Below are 6,680 nucleotides of genomic sequence, written 5' to 3' on the forward strand. Positions count from 1 at the left end.
GGTGGAGGTTTCCAACCGGCCATAAATTTCGGAAGGACCTGAAGCAGCCCAGTCCGAAGCAGCCCAGTCGCGAACAACCCAGCCCCGAGCAGCAGTGCCCCGAGCAGCCCATCCCCGATCAGACGAGCCCCGAGCAGCCTAGCGCCGAGCAGCCCAGCGCCGAGCAGCCCAGCTTCGAGCACCCCAGCGTACAGCAGTCGCCGAGCAACCCGGCGTCCGGCGAAGGGGGCCCAGCCCACCGTCGGAGACCCAGCCCAGCCCAGCGTCACAGTCGCAGCCCAGCATAAGAGACCCAGCCCAGCGGCAGAGACCAAGCACAGTCCGGAGTCTGGAAAGCGGCAACTCTGATCAACGGTGGATGCGATCTCACTGGCTCTCCACTCCGCTCTGGACAACTTGCACAACAAAAACACATATGTCAGGCTGTTATTAATTGACTACAACTCGGCATTTAATAGAATCATCCCCTCCAAGCTGGTTACCAAGCTCTCAGACCTGGGTCTCTGCGCATCCCTCTGCAATTGGATCCTCGACTTCCTCATCCACAGACCACAGTCTGTCCGTATTGGTGGAAATGTGTCATCCTCGATAACAATCAGCACGCGAGCACCTCAAGGCTGCGTGCTCAGCCCCCTGCTGTACTCACTCCATACCCATGACTGCGTAGCCGGCCATAGTGCAAACTCCATCATCAAGTTCGCCGACGAAACCACTGTTGTGGGACGAATCACTGATGGTGACGAGTCAGAGTATAGAAGTGAGATCGACCGATTGACCAAATGGTGCCAACACAATAACCTGGCTCTCAACACTAGCAAAACCAAGGAACTGATTGTGGACTTTGGAACGGGTAGGATTGGGACCCACAATCCCGTTTACGTCAACGGGACGATGGTGGAGAGGGTCAAGAACTTCAAATTCCTGGACGTGCACATTTCGGAAGATCTTTTCTGGTCCCAAAACACTGATATAATTGTAATTGTAATCATATTGTGGGCATCAGCGCCTCTACTTCTTGAGAAGACTACGGAGAGTCAGTATGTCAAAGAGGACTCTCTCGAACTTCTACAAGTGCACAGTAGAGAGCATGCTGACTGGTTGCATCGTGGCATGGTTCGGCAACCTTAGCATCCAGGAGCGGAAAGGGATGCAGAAAGTTGTAACCACTGCCCAGTCCATCAACGGTTCTGACCTCCCCACCATCGAAGGGATCTATCGCAGTCGCTACCTCTTCCCCGTCTTTTCTCTGAGCTCACTCCCAACTCCCCCCGCCCATACGTCCCTCTCCCCCCACAACACACCCACCCGCCCAAACACGTCTCTCCCCCACAAATCCCCCATCCGCCGACACACCCCCATACCCCCACTACTCCTCCACATCCCCCACACCACCCTCCCCCACAACATCACCCATAACTCCCCACCGCCCACACCCCCTCCCGCACAACTCCCCCGCCCAGACCCACCATCCACCCACAACCCCCTCACCGCCTACATTTTTTTAATTGAATTCTGTCTTTACTTTATGTACTAGTCAAGTCTCTACTATTTATTTCATTCCCCTTGCATGTTTTTCCTCTACCTGCTAAATTTTTGTAAGGTGTCCTTGAGAATCTTGAAAGGCGCACATAAATAACATTTATTATTCCCCCCGCCCACACAACGCCCGCCCACAGCACCTGCCCACACACCTCCAGACCCCTGCCCCTAGACGCCACTGATAGCAAAAGGATTTGAGTATAGGAGCAGGGAGGTTCTGCTGCATTTGTACAGGGTCTTGGCGGGACCACACCTGGAGTATTGCGCACAGTTTTGGTCTCCAAATCGGAGGAAGGACATTATTGCCATAGAGGGAGTGCAGAGAAGGTTCACCAGACTGATTCCTGGGATGTCAGGACTTTCTTATGAAGAAAGACTGGATAGACTCGGATTGTACTCGCTAGAATTTAGGAGATTGAGGGGGGATCTTATAGAAACGTACAAAATTCTAAAGGGATTGGACAGGCTAGATGCAGGAAGATTGTTCCCGATGTTGGGGAAGTCCAGGACAAGGGGTCACAGCTTAAGGATAGAGGGGAAATCCTTTAGAACCGAGATGAGAAAAACATTTTTCACGCAGAGAGTGGTGAATCTCTGGAACTCTCTGCCACAGAAGGTAGTTGAGGCCAGTTAATTGGCTATATTTAAGAGGGAGTTAGATGTGGCCCTTATGGCTAGAGGGATCAAGGAGTATGGAGAGAAGGCAGGTACGGGATACTGAGTTGGATGATCAGCCATGATCATATTGAATGGCGGTGCAGGCTCGAAGGGCCGAATAGCCTACTTCTGCAGCTATTTTCTATGTTTCTATGTTTCTATGATAGATGGATGGTGTTAAGGTTCTAATTCATCCGAGGAATTATGTTCGTTAAACCATACACATCGGTGATGGGACCTTCCACTATGGTTTCAGATGTTATTTATATAAATATACACAACGGAAAGCCCATACCGCTGTGAGAGAGGGCTTCAGCACTGACTAGGCTTCTCACTCAAAGTCAGCGGGACATTTCACGATTTAAATTGTGGTTGGATGATAATCGTCTCAGTAACGTGAACTGTCACGGCTCCCTTCTCCTATTAAATTCCCACTGACAGCCGAGAACAAGCTGCCTATTACTATAAGCGTGAAAGGATTATGGTTAATTCTGGACAACACTTCTGTGTGCGCGTGCTGTGCAGTTGCAACTGGGCAGAGTTCTGCACACTTGCGGCTCCACAATCTGAATTCCTGGGTGCGCCACCGTGACCGCCCTTAAAGTAAACAGGATTGCAAGCCACGATTCATAAGTGATGGTAGAGGAAGGAGGTTTTCGTATCACATTTTAATTGTTATCCTTATTTCTTCTTTGCTGTTTGTAGCTATTCAATCTGTGATCGTAGGAACAAAGAGAGCGAGAGAGAGAGAGAGCGAGAGAGAGAGGGGGGGGGGGGGGGTCAGAGAGGGAGAGAGACAGAGAGGAAGGGCTAAAGCACGTTTCTAAAGTATGTCTACCTCCTTCGAGCTGTCCGACTCCGTAAGGTGCGCCGTATGCATTTGTTTCATGTGTGATGGCTTCCTTCATAAGCTATGCCCGCGAGCAAGGTGTGAGATGTTGTTATAGTGTATTGATTAGTTTAGTTTACTGATGTACGTTCGCAACCACCTTCTACACACTGCGGATAATTTGACAGAGCACAATCAATTTACGAACTCACTTCCTCTTTGGGTTGTACGAGGGAAAAAGAGCACCAGGAAGAATCCCGCAGAGAGAAAGTACAAACTCTTCACAGAGAGCACCGCAGGTCAGGATCAAAGCATGGTCTCTTGCGCCGTGATGCAGCAGCTCTGCATGTGGCGCCATTCAGTCGCCCTTGTGGAGTGGAAGATTGCAACCTTCATGTGGTCCACCCTGTTTCGACTAATGCAATCAACCCGACGTGCACAAACAACATCAAATAAAACAAGTTGACCTGCAACTTTAAGCTGTGCGCGCCATACACAAGACAAGTCGCCCTTGTGGACCTATCTGTCTCACGTCATACATTCAAAATGTGTCTCATTGGGGTGAATAAATCGGATTATAGAACTGTCCCAATTCCGCTGAGTGCCTTCTGCATTATCTCCAGAAGTAAACTTTCAGATGTTCTATGGAGGGAGTGCAGTAGGGGAACTAGTGTTGAGAGAAAAATGGACAAACCAGCGGAAATTTCAATAATTGTCATTGAAGGGTTGGGAGTAAAATGAGGATACATTGCGACAGAAAAAACGGCATAGGGTTGTTGGATTGACATAACTCATACACAATGATTAGGATTCAAAGACTTTTATTAGCATAGGTAACGTCATCTTAACATACAGCTCAAGACTGGGAGAGAAAGGGAAAAAGGCTTTCTATTAAACATGTGGGCGGAGCCATCTTATGACTCGTAGCATGGGTGACACTGATCCACATCCTCCATCTTCATGAATTCACTGTAAATATAAAACTATTGACTAAATAGGGCATGCATAGTAAATGATAATAAGCCGGAGGAAAGTTAAACGTAGCCCGGGTATTTTACAGTGGGCTTGCAAACACGACCAGCACGTCTGCGATCCCTGCTGATTTCTTCCAGCAGTTTGTATTGTATTGTACTTTGTATTGTATCCTAGGTAAGAGTGGGGAGTATGAGTGCCTGGGCAGTTTACTGTGCAGGATGTCAGATGTGGGAGGTCAAGGAATTTGATAGCCTTCCAGACTTCCACATCTGCTCAGATGCGTCGAGATGGGGCTCTTAAGGGGCCGTATTAGGAACCTGGAGCAGCAGCTCGATGGCCTCCGTCTGGTCAAGGAGAGCGAGGAAGTAATTGAGAGGAGTTGCAGAGAGGTGGTCACTCCAAGACCACAGGAGGCAGGCAAGTGGGTCATGGTTAGGAGGGACAAGGGGCATAAGCAGGGACTAGAGATTACCCCGGTTGCTGTACAACTTGACAATAAGTAATCCTGTTAGAGTACTGTTGGGGGGAACAGCCTACCTGGGGGTAGCAACAGCGGCAGGGCCTCCGGTACAGAGATCGGACCTGTTGCTCAGAAGGGTAAGGACAAGAAGGGGAGGGCATTAGTAATAGGGGACTCTATAGTTAGGGGGTCAGACAGACAATTATGTGGACGCAGTCGGGAGACCCGGCTGGTAGTTTGGCTCCTTGGTGCCAGGGTCTGGGATGTGTCTGAACGTGTCCAATATATCCTGAAATGGGAGGGAGAGGAGCCCGAGGTCGTGGTGCATATAGGTACCAGTGACATAGGTAGAAAAAGAGAAGAGGTCCTGAAATGAGAATTTAGGGAATTAGGAGGAGAGTTAAAGAGAAGGACCGCAAAGGTAACAATCTCGGGAATACTGCCTGTGTCAGGCGACAGTGAGAGTAGGAACGGAGCGAGGTGGAGGATAAATGCGTGGCTGAAGGACTGGTGCAGAGGGTAGGGATTCAAGTTTCTGGATCATTCGGACCTCTTTTGTGGAAGGTGCGACCTGTACAAAAAGGATGGGTTGCACTTGAACCCGAGGGGGACCAATATCCTGGCGGAGAGATTTGCAAACGTTACTGTGGAGACATTAAACTAGAACGGTTGGGGTGGAGGGACTCAAAAAGGGAACGCTAGTAGTCAGTGTGTGAGGCAGGAGGCAGAGAAGGGTAGCACTTGGACACAAAATGTAGGGGAGAAAGAAGAAAAAGATAATAAACAGAGAATACGAGGGGGTGGGTTTCTTAAATGTGTATATTTTTAATGTTAGGAGCATTGTCAGAAAGCTGGATGAGCTTAGAGCCTGGATTGACACCTGGAAGTATGATGTTGTGGCGATCAGTGAACCATGGTTGCAGGAGAGCTGTGATTGGAAGCTAAATATTCCAGGATTTCGTTGCTTCAGGTGTGATAGAATTGGAGGGGCAAGAGGTGGAGGTGTTGCATTGCTTGTCAGGGAAGATATTACAGCAGTGCTTTGGCAGGATAGATTAGAGGGCTCGTCTAGAGAGGCTATTTGGGTGGAACTGAGAAATGGGAAAGGTGTAGCAACACTTATAGGGGTGTGTTATAGACCGCCTAATGGGGAGCGAGAATTGGAAGATCAAATATGTAAGGAGATCGCAGATATCAGTAGTAAGCACAAGGTAGTGATTGTGGGAGATTTCAATTTTCCACACATAGACTGGGAAACACATTCTGTAAATGGGCTGGATGGTTTGGAGTTTGCAAAATGTTTGCAGAATAATTATTTGCAGCAATACTTAGAGGTACCTACTAGAGAAGGGGCGGTGCTGGACCTCCTGTTAGGAAATGAGACAGGTCAGGTGGCGGAGGAATGTGTTGGGGAACACTTCGGGTCCAGTGATCACAATACCATTAGTTTCAATATACATATGGAGAGGGTCAGACTTGGACCTAGGGTTGAGATTTTTGATTGGAGAAAGGCTAACTTTGAGGAGATGCGAAAGGATTTAAAAGGAATGAATTGGGACATTTTGTTTGATGGGAAGGATGTGGAGGAGAAATGGAGGACATTTAAAGATGACATTTTAAGAGTACAGAATCTTTATGTCCCTGTTCGGTTGAAAGGAAATAGTAAACACTGGAAAGAGCCTTGGTTTTCAATGGAAATTGGACACTTGGTTCGGTAAAAGAGAGAGATCTACAATAATTATAGGCAGCATGGAGTTAATGAGGTGCTTGAGGAATATAAATAATGTAAAAAGAATCTTAAGAAAGAAATGAGAAAAGCTAAAAGAAGATATGAGGTTGCTTTGGCAGGTAAGGTTTCCAATACCAAAGGGTTTCTACAGCTATATTAATAGCAAAAGGATAACGAGGGATAAAAGTGGTCCATTAGAGAGTCAGAGTGGACAGCTATCTGTAGAGCTAAAAGAGATGGGGGAGATATTGAACAATTTATTTTCTTCGGTATTCACCAAGGAGGAGGATATTGAATTATGTGAGGTAAGGGAAACAAGTAGATTAGCTATGGAAACTATTAGATTCAACGAAGAGGAAGTACTGACACTTTTGAAAAATATAAATGTGGATAAGTCTCCAGGTCCTGACAGGATATTCCCTAGGACATTGAGGGACGTTTGTGTAGAAATAGCAGGGGCTATGACAGAAATATTTCAATTGTCATTAGAA

This window comes from Amblyraja radiata, chromosome 31, assembly GCF_010909765.2.
Source record: "Amblyraja radiata isolate CabotCenter1 chromosome 31, sAmbRad1.1.pri, whole genome shotgun sequence".
Classification (NCBI taxonomy): domain Eukaryota; kingdom Metazoa; phylum Chordata; class Chondrichthyes; order Rajiformes; family Rajidae; genus Amblyraja; species Amblyraja radiata.